Source organism: Colius striatus, chromosome 4 (assembly GCF_028858725.1).
Source record: "Colius striatus isolate bColStr4 chromosome 4, bColStr4.1.hap1, whole genome shotgun sequence".
Classification (NCBI taxonomy): Eukaryota; Metazoa; Chordata; class Aves; order Coliiformes; family Coliidae; genus Colius; species Colius striatus.
The window spans coordinates 50040277-50056396 of NC_084762.1; the positions used below are offsets into that span (position 1 = coordinate 50040277).

The 16120-nt window shown below is 40.0% G+C and overlaps 1 protein-coding gene across 1 annotated transcript in view; it reads right to left on the minus strand.

Moving 5' to 3' along the window:
- The window catches only part of CHST9 (carbohydrate sulfotransferase 9), an 89732-nt gene extending 84717 nt beyond the window's left edge, over window positions 1–5015 (minus strand). The window contains exons 1-2 of the mRNA XM_061995523.1: window positions 4794–5015; window positions 3986–4033 (exon numbers count right to left, since the gene is read on the minus strand). The gene's annotated coding sequence lies outside the window, so the exon portion shown is untranslated. The remainder of the gene's footprint in view (window positions 1–3985; window positions 4034–4793) is intronic.
- Window positions 5016–16120: the final 11105 nt, after the last annotated feature.

Genomic DNA, 16120 nt, shown 5'->3' on the forward strand with positions numbered 1-16120 from the left:
TTCAGTGGGCAAGAAAAGCAAGCTTTCTCAGGCCTCATGGATGATGATGAAAGCCAAGTATCCCCCACGACATCTTCGTAAACATTTCCAATGCGTGTAGGCTGGCACTGCTGCTCTCTCCTGCTACTTGCTTTCACCATTCCTAACTGTCCAGCATTCCACATCACTGAGAAGGCTTGGACATCTGCATGGTAACATTCAGAAAGCTCATTCAGCTAAAAACTGTTCTGGAAAAAAGGAATGAGGCCCCTACTGCCAAAAGAAGGCAGCAAGCACTGGTTTAATCAAACTACAGCACACAAAGGAATTACCCCAAGGAACAGTGCTGATGTTTTTTCTTTTAACAATATGAGCCATCACATGTATCCATTATGCATGATGGCATAGGACATATAGCTAACCTTGTCCAAACTCTATCATGGTTGCATGCAGCATCATCTACAAGCCCTGCATCACCACCTTTCAGTTACACAGTAAAAGTTAGGAGCACTTCCAAGCAATTTAATCTCTGAAGATGAAAACAGATGTTTTTCTACTAGTGTGGTTTCAGTTTTGAGTGGATAGAAGTTCCTAAAAGGAAACAGCAGTTCACAGTGCGATTTTTCTTTAAACTACCAAACACACTGTAAAACAAACATATCACATCATCACAGTCACTCAACTATCTTTGTATCAAGAGTTTTCATGCTATGTGCGATTAGCTTAATTTAAACTTAATTTATATGAAACTATATTCTTTGTTTACATTTTGGCTAAGTTTTAAGTTTAGCCTTAAACATGAGCAATATTAGCTTTAATTAACACTATCTAGTTTAGAACAGGTTAGACTTTAAATACATAAAACCTATTCAAAATCCAAAACTATTCTGATACCTTATAGAATTTTTAAAGACTTTTCAGCTTGAATAAGTAGTTTAATTTATTTAACATAGTCATTTGTAATGCACATACAAAAAAAAGATAGTGACATTCAAAAAAGTCTGTATTTGAGAGTCTTTTAGTAGAACTTGAAAAATGGCTGCACAACACTGACGAATTAGCTCCTTTAGTATTAAAAAGCAATAGTCATAGATAAAACTCTCTAGCACTCTGGCAAAGAGGAAATACCTTAAAATATTCTTTAATCAAGATGAATGCTCTGTTACGGCTGTAAAGAAGAGCCAACAAGCAATTACTTTCAACCTAAGTATTTTCAAAACAGATCAGCTATATCCAGATAGACATTCAGCATCCCTAGTTAAGCTGTAAATCTTTCATTGCTCTCAGTCCTGGGCAACAAGGCTTCGCTGGGTGACAGTCTGACTATCCTGTGGATACAATGCTTGCTATGGGGAAACTAATGTAGTCTAAGGAACTGCTGTGTCCCTTTCACCTATACTGATCTCAATTCTTTCTCTAGCTCAACCTCCCCTTCCCTGTCTCTTTTGGAAGTACAGGCTCATGTGTCCCATCCATTTCAACTCAAGCCTTCATAAAAAATGTCATCGTAACACACACGCCCCAAAATTTCAAGTCCTTTTGAGTACTAGACAGAGATTATTACATGTGGTCCTTATCCATCATGAAGATACAGTTAACCTGTAAGACACTTCAAGCCTTAGACGACAACACACAACTTTTTGCAGGAAAAATTCAGAAATATGACGAGTTTATAATGATTTGCTTCTGAGGCCAAATCACTTAATACTATTGTCAAATTTAAGAGTTTCAGGAATCCATATTCCACTAATGTAAAACTCTTGCATTTTTCCCTGATGTGTTTTGGGTCCATCTCAAAGAGGAACATCCCTGTACAGAGCCAACACAAGCTATTCAAATAGCAGAGCCACCCAAAAATGGGGAAGAGTCCATCTCCTGCTTGTGGTATGATTCCTCACAGCAGTACATCATTCACCTTTCCTCTTGCTGGCAAGTAAATACACCTTCAGCTCAGAAGAGGCACCTCCAGCACTCAGGTACCATTCCTGGCTTCTCCTATTTTAGGCCACACAAAATAAATGGCATCTGGTCATAGTACATTTGGTTAACTTAAGTTCTCTTTCCCACTATTATCCTCACTACCATCCAGTTCCAAAACATAGAAATCATTAGATTGCCTCAAACTCTTTAGAAATCTTTCTTTTGTTAAATCCCCTCCCCTTTTTTGCCTTCACCTAAAGTAAAAAAAAATAAAAAGGTGATGAAGGTGAGTGATTAGCTGGCAGAATACTGATAAAAAACACAGATGTTCTATAATGGCCTCAGGATTCATATTACTGTAGGTTACCACAAATTCCCACCCACTCAGCATCTCCTTAGACCAACTGAATAAGGAAAGCAAAACAAGAAAAAGGACACAGAAAGCTACTGCAATCCTACTCATGTTTGGGTTTTTTTCCCTTCCTTCCTTACCTTAAGAAGCAATACATTTTCTGATGTTTTTCACTGGAGTATCATGTCAAGCGAATTTTGCATCATGGATTGTCCTGCTGGACACTGTCTCAGGCTACTTTCAACTCAAGTCAGCGGAAGGAAGTAAGGATATCTTCTCACTTCAATGCTCCCCCTCCTCCCTGGCTTCTCATCTCTTGGTTTGTGTCCTACTTCATGCGTAGGTGATCCTCCAGGATCGTGTTTCTGCCATCTACCTCTCAACTTTCTGGCTTCACAACAACTAACACAAGGCACAGCTCCAGCTCTTAACAATGCTTGCATAGTTTCTTTTATCAGGCAGTGTTAAGTTTCATTCTGGTTTATTCCAATGTTTGCTAGGAATAAACATACAATATTCGTCATTTTCTCTCTCCAGCATGTTACACTGAGCATTTACGGTGTATGTATTACGGAAGTCTGTATTAAGTGCGTAACCAGATCAAGATAACCAGTATCAGTGCTGCTGAGAAAGTCTGTATAAATAAGTAATGACTTTTTAAACCCCACACCAAACAAAACCCCTAAATTCCCATAATTGAGCCCTTCCTGACTATAGGAACCTACTGAGGTTATGACTAACAATCTGGCAGGCCTCACCACAGGGCTGAGTACAGACAGGGCTGCGCAAGCAATGAATTTCTCTCCTATTCCATGACAGATTATTCCAGTACCTGGTGCCAAAGAGAGAGATACCCAGCATCCAGACACAGTCTTACATCAGTCCTGCTGATACATCAGCAACTTCTTCACCTGAAGCGCTGCTTATAGGAAAACTGTGTCAAAGTGTAACCGAAGACACCATCTGGTCAGCACAACTTTTATCCCTGGCAATAACAGATTACTACCTGCCAACCTTGCAAATTCAGTTAACATAATTTTGTTAGGAGTTCCCCAAGACAAAAATAATGAAATATTTTTAATGAAATATGTAGTGTGTTCTTTTCAAAGTAGACAGCTGTTTAAAGAAAGTGAGCATCCTTCACTCACCCACTGAAAACCCTTAAACCATAAAGCCTCTTTAAAAAAAAATAGAGGTTAAAAATTTTAAGTTTCAAAAGCAGTCAGGAAATTTCAAGTATCAGTATGACCAAAGTAACTTCTTACCCAGCCAAGATGACCATATTTAACATTTTTCTCCTTCATCCTCCCTTGTTACACAGCAGACCTCAATACTGTTATAGCAATTCATTTTTGTTATTAATGTACCTTACAGCATACAACATGTTATGCAAAATTAATAATGTGACAAAGAAAACATGCATTTGGCCATTTTAATCTGCTAAAAGTCACTATGTGCCCCTTAACCTTTCAAAACAATTCCAAAGAAAAACTCCTTATTTTAGTGAGGCAATAGATGTAAACAAGTTCTAATTTTAGTAAAGCAGTATATATTGTTTTCTGAGGCCATTAAATCTTTCAACAGGAATTTCCACAGGTGACTGAAAGCAGTCCTCCTACAGCTGCAGGACATCTCGCTTGAAAAAGGAAAAAGCAGTACTAGTCTTTATAACTCCCAGTCAGGACGGGAGGACATTGCTGCATCTCAGTAGACCAAAACACGCTTGGTTCTTACCTGCCTGAAGCACTGCATGAAGTCGGCCAGCAGTCCCACGGAAGTCACCTGGATTTCGGGAAGTTAAATAGCAACACAGCTCACAAAACAGTAACTTGACGACTCTCAATCTTCTTAGCAGGATTGGAGGCGGACTTTCTTCCCCTTCTTAGAACAGGGAGAATTAGGAAAAGGACTTTATCAAAGCAAGATCTTCCCTTTTTTTTAAGGGGTGAAATTCACGATCTTGTTTATTGGCTGCAGCGAGCCAAAGTGTTACCAGCTTGCCAAGCAGACTTGCAGTCTGCCCCAGTCATTCACTCTACTGCTTGGAAACGCATAGGTAGTACTAGCCTTTTCTTTTCTTTTTTAAATAATGATTATTTTGTAGACGTGCCCCGAATTCCCGATTCCCGTTGCGTGACTCTGGGGGGGATGTGAGGAGTCAGCAGAAAAAGTTAGTGGTTGCGGCGGGGGGCTCAGTCTCCCCCTCAACTTCTAGAGACGCTCCGGCCGCCGAGATGAGCCGTAGCCTCCGTTCCGGAGGCGACCCACGGCACGGACCCACCGACGGGAGTTCCTTGCCACCGCCGAAGCTGGGCTCGCCCCGGGCCACCCCTGTCTACAAGGAGCTGTTTGCCATAAACGCACCGGAGCAGCCGCTCTGCCTCCTCCTGCTCCCACCAGTGGAACTCAGGAGGCTGGGCGGTACCGGCGGGACACTGCTGCTTACGGGGCCGTAGAAGACATCCCCCCCCACGAAAACTCCGCACCCCTCGACGCGCCCGCCGCCCACGCACCCGCGCGGGGCCTCACGACAGCTCCTCACCTGCCGCCGCTCCCAGGAGGCGCTTCCGCAGCGGCGCCCGGACACAAACTTTCACCCCCAAACTTCGGGGCCGGCCAGGCCGACGAGGAGCTCCTGGTCAAGCGGGACGCCCTCTGCACCACCCCCTCCCCGCCTTTGCCCGAGGTCGGGCGACTGTGTCCCCGCGGGGCCAGCTAAATACGAGGTTTGCTAGCCCGCCAGCCCCGCCGCCGCGGTGTCTGTGAAGCCGGGGCTCTCTGTGCGCGGAGAACTGCTCTCCGTTCCTACCTCGGAGCGCCCCTGGGATTAAGCGCTTCGCCAACAGGTTTTGTTTGCTGTTACACGTCCAGAGGCAGGCTCTTCCTTTGCTTGCAAATAAATGTAACTAAGCTGCCAGGTAGAGGCGAGTCAGAGCTGTAATTGGTTACCAAAACAGGTAGAGTAAAAACTTTATTGTCGTCTATGGGAAACGGAATGGCAGAGGAAAAATACTTAATTAGTGCTTATTAGCACTTCATATGTGCCTTGCAAACATCATCAGCTTATTGCGACAATAGCTCATCCATGTAGATAAATTACATTAACTCTCTTTAGCAGATGTACTACTTATTTCTTCAAGGACTTCCTTGAAGAAGTCTAGCTCTAGCTCTTGCTAAGATGGGGTAAACACAGAGGAGTTCGGACTTTCTAGAGCTGTGCTCAAACTGCTTCCATATGGCTCTCCCTTTAGGCACTTCACTGCAGTGCTCTGTCCATAGAATTATGGCATCACTTACTTCTGAAATGCTCCCTGGGTCACTGCCTCAAGGAGTCTCAAATCATCTCTCATGCTGTTAATCCAGCACTCAGGGATTGCTTCTCCAACCAGTGAAGCACAGCCACCACCAGTATGAAGTTTAACACCAGCAGCCAGCTAAAGACACTGTTTCAGATCGGAGAGCCGAATTGTGTGCTACTCAGATTTCCAAGAGGCTTTAACCAAGTGGAGCTTGTAACTAATCCCAACTAGAGCTTAGACATTGGGGATAACACATGCTCATTGAAAACTGCCCCAGGATCTGTAGCGGCTCTAGGTAGTGCAGTGGTATTCCCTATGGATTTCCAATCTAAGTGCTAAACCCTCCTGCTCCTGCATAGTTTATGTGCATGAGGGCGTATAGCCTATAATTTTCTCTCTTTTATCTCAGTTAAGGATCTCTCTAGTCATAGTTCATTACAGAAACTAGGACCTCAGAGCAGACTCAGGCAGCACAGATTTTTTCCTTTAAAGTCAGCTATGGATCCACTTTTAAAGTTCTGATGAGTAAAGACTATCTCTCACACCTGTAGCTTTGTCTAATAGAAATAAAAGGAGTGGAAGGAGGGAAAGAAATAGTTTTAAGAGCAGAATATGCCAGTTGTTTGCTCTTTCACAAAAGTTGAGCACGTTTCCACTTTCAGACAACTTGTCAGGCATGTGATACTATGATAACCATATGCCCTAAAAAAAAAAAGTGACCTTATATTTAAATTACAGCTCTATTAGTCTCTGACATCCTGGGAGATTTTAGAGAAAAACAACATGCCCACTGAATTTTAGTTTCCTGAGTTGATATGCTCAAAAAATTATAATGAAAATCACTGAAGCTTCTAACAAGGATGTACAGATTTATCTTCTGAGTGTTGTAGATTTGATTTCACTCAATAAGTACACACTGCAAACACATTTCTTCAGATTGAGCTATTCAGGCTGTTCCCATCAACTGATTAATGTTATATATAACACTGAAAAGATCAGATATCTTTATTTTATATCTTTTTTTTTTCTTCTCCAGTTAAAGGAATAAATTAATTGCTTTGGGATAAAGCCAAATCTTATTTTACAACTTAATAAAAAAACCCAGACCCCCATGCATTTAGCTCATTCACCATAGGTTCTTCCAGTGCAGAAAACGGATTCTAGCTATGAATTTAAATGTCTTTACATGATTAAAAATCAACATGCAGGTGAAAGCAGACACTAGTTTAGGGAATTCATCAGCTACATACATGTAATAAGTACCTTCTGAAGACCAACGTGTAGCAAAAAAGAAACAAATTATGAAAGGGTGGCGGCAGTCTGTCTGTGTCAGCCGAGTTGATTTGGAGCCAGAGCCTGCATCAGAAACTCTATTCTTGGCAGGTTTCTGCATGTTTCCCATAACTTCTGGTAGACAAGCAGTTCAATGGTTAAAGTTGCAGAGTCATCTCCTGAAAGCAGTGAGGCAGTGGCTGGGTAGTGATGCCTCCTCACAGAAACAGGAGTAGTGAGTGCAGTTAGAGAAGAAAGAGAACAGGTCATAAATCGGAACTGAGACCTGCCAAAAATTACAGGTCAGTTTGCTTAAATAAAACCACCTTTACTCTACTTGCAGTAAGACCAGTTTAGGCTCTTTCAGCGTGTTTTCTGAGTAGATTTTCATCTTGGTTTAGCAGTGACAGCCACGGAGGAAAGTTGGATGTGGAGAGTAGGTCACAGTTCCCCAGGCTCACAGCTCCTTCTCTGTGGACTGCTAGCGCACAGTATGTAAGCCCCCTAAATCCCTCATGAGTGCTTGGATAGTTACCCCAGGAGAGACAGGACACAAACCACATGTGACATTGCTGTGAGGTGTTCGGAAACTCCTTGCTCTTGCTCAGCTTTCCATATAGCCTTGGTTTCCATGTGACACTTTTCAAAGTTTACAGCAAAGGTAGCTCAGCCACCTGTGCAGATATACGGTATTTCAAGGAGTCAGAAGTCAGGAAAATCACAACTCAAGTATCAGCTGTGGCAAAACCATGCATATTTGGCCTGATCCTTTTCCAAAGGGGAAGGATTAGTCCTTCGGAAGATATTTTTAGATTGTGCAAATACGTTCCAAGTGCCATTATCATTTACTGCAGTGAATTTTCGGACGGGCCATGCTGGCACAGTTTCAGTGCTGTGTGTTGTGTATCAATATAGAGCCTATTAGACAAACCTTTGGTGATTAAAAGCATTTTATCATTATGAAAGCATCTTTACTCCAGGGCATAAACCATTCAGCAAGAAGTTTCATTTTATTTCCTTGAGCTTTTTTAATTTTCAGCTAATTAGCTAGAAATACACCACCTACATGCTCCTTTTCTCAGTTAGGAGGCTAACATTTGCCTCTACTAAGCATTGCTAAGGGGAATTTGCTTGTTTCTTTAAAAAAAATCTGCTAGCAACTTGAAATAAAATTCATTTTCTCAGTAACTGGCATGTTGGGGTAATTATCAAAGCCTTTCTAGGTAAATTGTGTTCCCATTCAAAAATACTAGGCAATTCTAAGTGTCTGTTGTTCTTCAGTTATTACAAAGTTTTCTTTTTAAGAAGCCTCTAAAAACAAACTCAACTTGACTTAAACACTTCAGTGTGTTAACTCTGAAGCTATTTTATTCTAATGGGCTCCTGCCTCAAAAGACAACCAAAAGAAAACAGTAGCTACAATCTTCTTTTTCTGTTCCTGAAGGTTAATGCATTATCTTACTCTGTTTCAAAAATATTCTTCAAATAGCAACTACTACTCCGTCAAGTGCTGCAAGGCTGGAAAATGCCTCAGGATGTCTTGAAAATTGATTTTCTGAAAAAGTGAAGTCATTCTCTATTTAAAAGGCTAGTGAGGGCTTCCAGTCACAGGTGTAAATGGGAAAGTTTGCCTCCTCTTATTACTTCGGCCAGAGCAGTGGGTGAGCAAGGTATATATATGTTCTCATGCTATTATGTGATACATTTACATCTTAGATTGAAGTATATCCAGTTTTGCAGGCTCCTTGCATAGAGGTTTTCAAGACAGGATTGAATAAAGCCCTGAGCAAGTTGGCCTGACTCAATGTTAGACCCAGTCACGGAATCACATAGAAGGACAAAATGGTAATTCTGGACTAAAGGTTGGAATACAGGCTTCCTATGATTCCAGAGTTGTCCTATGCTGTCTTCCAGGATAGCCCATCTAAAAGTCAGCAGGTTATACTTTCACCAAAAATGTCTCATCTCACACAAAAATGAGATTTGAAGACTGCTACCCTAACACAATCACAGACCACAAACAAATGAATGAGGTCCCTAACTAGCATCAGAAGGCTTTCTGTTGAAATGTGGATTGTAAAGCAAGAAAGAAGTTCTTCTAAAAGCCTTCATCATGTTCCTGAGAAAATTCCAAAAGAGATCTGTTTTACCAGTGTTTGTAAAGCTATGTAACATTGTGATTTCTAGTTTGTCTAGTTCTAGAGAAGAGGAAATGGTTACCTTTGTTCTGCCAGTTAATACTTTATTATGATACCTCCTGGAAAAGAACAGCCTGTTGTATTAAGAGTGCCTAAGTGGGAGACAGTTTCTTTGGTGTTTCAGCTATTGATATCACAGCGTTCACACAAAATCAATTGTGAATTTCTTAACTGTTTGATTTAAATACTTTAAAGGTAGTCATAAAGATAAGGTTACGTTCTTTCTGCTTGCCTTCCTGTTTTGATTGAAGATTCGTTAGCACATTGTCTCCATCCTTAGTGTGGAGTCTGTATTTCTGAGCTATGACTCACTGCTCTTAGACATTACAGAGACTGGAGAAAAATGCCACCAAAACTCCTCTTAGACCAACTTCACTGTCCTTTACATGAGCAATAAGTATCAGAGAAGTAAAAAGTTGAGTATTGTATTTTGATGTCTACACATTCCCTGAATGTGAGACAAACAAAATTATCTTACTATGAAAAATATTCTTGATAGTAGAAAATTCTACACTGATTCAACATTTGTTGACAAACTGTTTATATAAATTGACAGAGAAACAAATGAATATGTGAAACTAAGTGTGCCTCCAAAGTGATTCATAATCTGTTGAACAAAAGATATCATATCATTAAATACATAATTCCAATGTTCTGGTTCATCTTCCATCCTGAAATACCTGGAATTAAAAGCAGAAATACCATGACATGACAGCCTGGCAGCTGCCTAGATAAAGGACGACTGAATGAAATAAAACAGTATAGTGTTCTCTTAGCCAGTGTCAGCATTGTACTACATGTTGAGTGCAGAGAAATTCCAGGGCAAATGAGGGTGGAAAGTAAAATAAAGACTGGGTAGACTGACAACCAGACACTATAGAGTAGGAAAGAGACAGAAAAAGAAATATAGATTTTATTAAAAAAAAAAAAAAAATCTAGTGTGGACATTAGCCCCAAGTGTTTGGTCATCATGTAACGATTCACAAATAGCCGAGTGCCAGTACTGTCCTGTGCCTTTGCACCTCTGCAAGGTAGTATTACAGAGGCAGTCTGAAGAAAATGCAGTCAAATGTTCTATACTTCATGTAGGATGTGTGCTGTCTAGCCTAAGATTTGGAAACGATTTCACTGCTCATCACACACATCTCTTTAGAAGTTGAGATAGATGTTAAAACAAAAGGTAGCTTTTGAGGGAGCATAACCAAGAGGGGGCTATTATTGCCCATTTTCTGCCAAAAATACTCTCACAGCTGGGTTTTTAGATGAAGATATTACACTGCAATGGTGGCAGTTGCTCTGGTGGGCCATCTTCTTTTAGCTATAAACTTTGAGTCTAATTGCTATGTTAATGTAGCTAGATCTGTTAGAGGTATTTGACAAGACTGACGGTCACGTGGTGCTCTTTTGCATGAGGTCTAGCAGGGTGGATAAAACTGCACATTTCAGTCTCTTATCCCTCCTCCTAGCCAGATCATTGCTGGAATTATGCGTGCTCCTGGTTCTGGGAACATCCTCACACATTAAAAGCTCTTAGTTAAGATTGGGAGTTGAGAAGGATTTGGGAGTCAGCTGCATCCATGGGCAATTAAACTCTGTGTCTTCATAATAGCATAATCAAGCTTTCCAAGCACTAAAATGCACCTAACTACACACTAAAAGGAGGAGTAGCCTTGGAAAATTAAATATGTGTTTAATGTTGGAACATTCAAGGAGGAGGAGATTTGGAAGAACTGTTTCAGCTCAGGCTGCAAACTAGACTTGGAGCTATTCTTGAAACAGGGGTGACAGCAGAAAGTTCTCTAGCCAAGGGGATTTCCCTCTTGTCACATACCAGCAGCCGTTTTTCCTACCTTCAGGCTCTGCTGCTGCAAAATGCTGTAGAAAAAAGTGCAAGTGAACGCCATGATGGAGCCTCAGGATCATAAAATCCTAACACATCTCACAGATTTCCTGCTAATTTCCCTTGTCTTAGCTCAGCTCAACTGTATATAAACCATGCTCTCTAGGATTTGGCCTACATTTTCTCTAATAATATGGTTTCCCAGGAAGGTTTTTCTGTATTGTTAGGAAACTTTTCCTCATAACCATCTAGTTTTCCCTCATTCATTTTATGCCTTTCTTGGTCTTTTCCCAAATGACATAGAATAGCTTATTACTTTCTTTGTGGTAACCTGTTATATGGTAAATCATTGCTTACAACTAAGGAATCCACAACCCAGAGTAGAGTGTTTCCTTAATAGGAACCAATAATCCTTTACACTGTGTTTGAATTCAGCAGTAAATTTATCTCACTCATGAGTTCAGTGTAAACCACTGTCTTTTTATCTCTGTGTCATTGTAACCTGCTGAACAAAGGTGGTTTTCTCAAGGATGCTTTAAATGACCTATTCTCCTGGTCATGTCCTTCTTTAGTTTAAAGACTACTGAACTAATCTTTTCCAGATGGTATCATACTTTTCCATTGCTCTGTCTTTGGAGTTACATTGAAGGATGCTTGATAAGTAACTTGGGACAGATTATGAACTTCCACGAATGCACTCATGCAGTACTTTCATTGCTAGAGACTGTTACACATATGGAGAGGGGGATATGATCTTATCACCATATCTGTGACGGAATCTAAATTAATTTTAGAGATCGTCTTTATGTAGGAAAACATCTATGTCTGCAATTAAGCACTTGCTAACAACCAATGAAACTGTAGCATATTCTCAAGAGCCTTTCCTAGATGAATCTGATCTGGGCTTCATGAATTAAATGATATTTTGTACTTGTTTTTGAGTGTATTTAAAAAAAAAAGTGCTCAGAAATTTTGGAAATGGAAAAACTTAAGTGTTTTTGTTAGTTTGTAATTTTTTGGGATTATCTTAATTACTATGGGAAAACAGCTAAAGAATAAACAAAGCAGCTTATTATTCTTTTGTTTGCTTTACAAATAAATGCTCTGCTTGGTAATTACCTTGTTAAAGGCTTAGGTATGAAGTATATTGTGTAGGAAAGCTTTACAGTCATCATGGCAAATATTTGACAATACCTGTAGAACTACAGACAAAAATGTTTACTGTGTTGTTTATAAACTTCAAAGTTCTTGGTCAGTAGAGATTGAAGTTTTAATTTAAATGTTAGAGAGGAGAAGAAACTGCAAGAAATATGGGCCCTGTACACACTTAGCATCCTTAACCTAACATTTGTGGTTTGTTATTAACTGCATTTTCTAACTACAGCTGTCTTAAACTATTTTTCTGTCATATGTGTTAAAGTCAACACATGTTTAATCTACACGCATACATGACATTGTATACTCTTTGGATCTGCAAATGTTCCTTTGTTTCAAATTTTCAGGTCATCTAAAAAGAACTGAGCTTACAAAACAAATTGAAACTTTTTAGTGAATTAAAGTAGCAGGAGTTTTGATTTATTTTCCCTAATCTCTTTCACAGTCATCAAACTGATGTTAGGTACACAGTTGCTGCATGTGTCAGTGTAAATACACGGACTGCCAAGCTGTGTTTTCAAAAGCAAATAAATTGAAATAGTCAGGATTTTCAGGATTGTACTGTAAGAAAATCCCATATGTTAGGTAGCTCACAGGGAAACCATTACTAGCAAATCCCATTGATACCCTACTGTCAGAGGTCCATACACCACACACATTCAAATACATTCTCTCACTGCAGTTTGAATTTATTAACCTAGAAGTCCAGAGCTCCACATGAAACTTAGCTCCACTTGTTTGAAGCCTGGGCCACTCCAGAGTTTTCACCTGTGATTGCTCTTCTCAGACCCCAGGACCTGCAGAAACTTACTGCCATATCCTTTCTTCCAGGTGGAATAACTAGCCAGTTGCCAGCTGCCATCAGTGAAACAACAGATTTTATGGAGGACTGTCCCCAAATCATTAGCGGAGACTAACAAGATGGAAAAATTCAGGCTCCCACTGAATCACCAGTCTACTACCAATTGCCAGTTTGCATGGTGGTGAAGAGGGAGGGGGAGAGGAGAGATGTTTTAGTAGAGGAATTAAATAATATTTAGCAAATGAGATAGGAGCAGTTTGTCTTCTGATCATCTTTTCTTTTCAAGTTTCTGCAAACACATTTTTAAGAATATGTTTTTTAATATAAGGGTGTGATAACCTCTGTAGAAGGTTCGAGGAAATGAGTTAGCAGCATTTCATCAGATCTCCTTGTTGCCTATAAGTTTATAAGTAGTGCTGCAATACTATTCTAGGGCTGCAGGCTATAGGTACAGTTTCCATTCTGCCATGCTATCGGCAAAATGTGTCCTCTCATTTAACTACATCATATTATGGTTTTCAATTGATGGATCAACTTCAAGTAAAAGATACGAAATTCACCTTATGACATAAACGTATTTTGTATTCAGCACCTGCCTTCATTATGCTGCATTCTCTTGCAGCTGCCTGTAAAGCATACATTTTATAGAAAAAGAGGCTTCTAAGCTATCAAAGAGGACTGAATGCAATCTTTAAGAAGGTGATGGTAGCATGAAACCTGGTCATTTTCAATAAATGAGTTGTAATACCTTTCAAGTATTACACTTGCCTCTCAGCATCCTTTTTCATTTGTGCATTGTTACAATGATACTTTCTGCTTCAGTAAGGTCTTTTTTCCCCCTGTCTCAGTGTTAGAAAGCCTGAGCTGCCACCAGTACCTCTATCATCACCACCACTAAAAGATGGGATAATTTGACAGGAAAAGCTGCAAAGTCAACTTCATGCAATCTGATATCTTGATGTGTACAGACAAAATTATTTCTCCATCCTTTTAACGTATACTAGCTTGGATGTATGAGTAGGTTGAGTATTCAGACAGAATGACTTTCTTGTAGTCAACAGGCCCATAAAGATCAACGCTTCATAACATAGAATTTTCATCTAAGTGAGATGATGAAGTATCCTATACTCCAGAAATGCACACTTTTCCAAGTTATATTAATCACTGATCAAATTTCATATTTCTGATTTCCACAGCATACAGTGATCTTGTAAATCCACATAAATACTTGCAAATATTGACACACAGCTATTGCAAAAGCTATAGGAAATGCATGTTATGGCAGAAGTGGATGTTTATGGTGCTGGGAAATTGAGATACTATTGCCAAAGAAAAGCTTCTAATGGGCACAGGTAATGCATTTTGTTCTGGCATGTCCATACTCTCCTGCATGAGCGCAAGTAGCTGTCATGTTAATGCTGCCGAAAACTTTGGGATGAGAGTCCTGAAAGTAATGGTGGCTGTGGCTCACTCATCACTCAAGCCAGTACCCTCCTCCATATTCATAGAGGTTGAGTCATTATTTCCACAGAGTCTGGCAGCCACTGCAATTCCTTACTTCTTTCCCTTTGAGCACATCTAGATCTTTATCAGTTTCTTCCAGCACTGTTGCTCAGAGGGAGTGTAAGTCCCAGCAATGTTATGATTGTTTAGAATTTCCCTTTACCTGTTCCCAGACTTTAGCTCAAGCAGTAAGAAGGCAGCTCCTTAGGCTTTGTCTGACAAGACAATTGCTAGCTAGGAAGCTGGCATAAAGAGTCTAGAGCTTCCCGCTACACATAGCAATCAAATGCTATGTGTTTGGAGGAAAAGCAAGGGAGAAGATAACTTATCTGTAAATAACTCCACGTTTAGCCATATCTGCATACATCTGCAGGGGCTCTTCTGAGATGGGGCAGCTCTAGAGTTACCTCATTGAGCAGAGACCCCTGTAAGAAATGTGTGCATGCTCAGGAGGGCAGTGGCTCTATCCAAAGGTTAAGGTACACAAAAATGTTTCAGGAGCTTGAGGAAGAAAATTAGTGTTTGAACATGAAAACCTGAGGAAGGAATGAAGAAATTAATTACCAGACCAAGGAAAAAACAAGGAAGCATGAAGAGAAACAATTAGTAGTTGAAAATGCTCTTGAGTCCAGTAACCTTGGAGAATGCATTGAGCTAGTAATGGTGGTTGCTGTCACTTAAGGCAATTATTGGATATCATAGAAACCTTTTTTTTCAAACCAAGACAGAATTGTTTATGTTTTAGGAAGCAGCCATCAATACTGAAATTAAATGTCTGAATGAATGCAAGAACATGTCCTAATAAAATGTGAAGGAAGTAATCAGGGAAGATTATCAGTCTTGTCAGCCTGATATTTAGCAGTGATAAAAAAAGAAAGCCCAGTGCCAATGTGCTTTCCTTTTTTGCAAGCTGAGCCTATCTAGCATAATATTAAATGGCAGAGACTCATAAAGAGTTTAAGAGCTTCTCTGCAGGATGGAGCTGAGATTTATACTAGACTGTTAAAATGGTTTACTCTTAATGCCAAACCAAGGCATGCCGGGATCAGCAGTAACTTCCTGTGATCGCACAGACCAATCTCTAGTCACGCAGTTGACCTGGATAGGAGTCTGATGAGTTGCAAAGAAGTGAGACTTTATGCTGTGACCTAAACAAAAGCAAGGCTTGAGCAGCCCAGGACAAGCTGTCCCCAGAGAAAGAAAAAAAAAAAAGAAAGAATGATGGTAGTGACCAGCTACAAAATATTGCCTTGGTCTGGAAGTCCCTGGTACAAATCTGCAAACAGGCAGATGAAAAGGAGGTCACTGCGTGCAGTTACAACCTTACACTGTACCCTGGATACAAATAACATTCAATGATAGAGTATGGTGTCTGTCTGCTACTATAGCTCAACAGATGGAAGAGCTGCTAAGCTTAGCTTGCAGGATTGAGAAATGGACTTTTTTGTTTTATAAGCAAGACTGTGTGCAGATGAACTGAGGATTGACTACAGATTAGAGAAATGAAATCTATTACTTAGCATTTTTTTTAGATCAACATACTGTGTATCATTTTGTTATTCCTTTCCTGATTATTTTATTTAAAAAAAAAAAAATTATTTGCTTGCTTTTCTTTGGTGCTCCAGAGCTGAACATCAGCAAGTGAATTTGGTTGGTCTTGCTCAGAAAGCTTTGTGAAATTATTAATGTTCATGTTTTATGAGGTGGCTTAAGACAGTGAGCACGATATATTTGCATGCTATTTTAGCAGCTTGTTTGGAAGTATGTGTTTGAGATCTAATGTCTTTCTTAAAACACTTA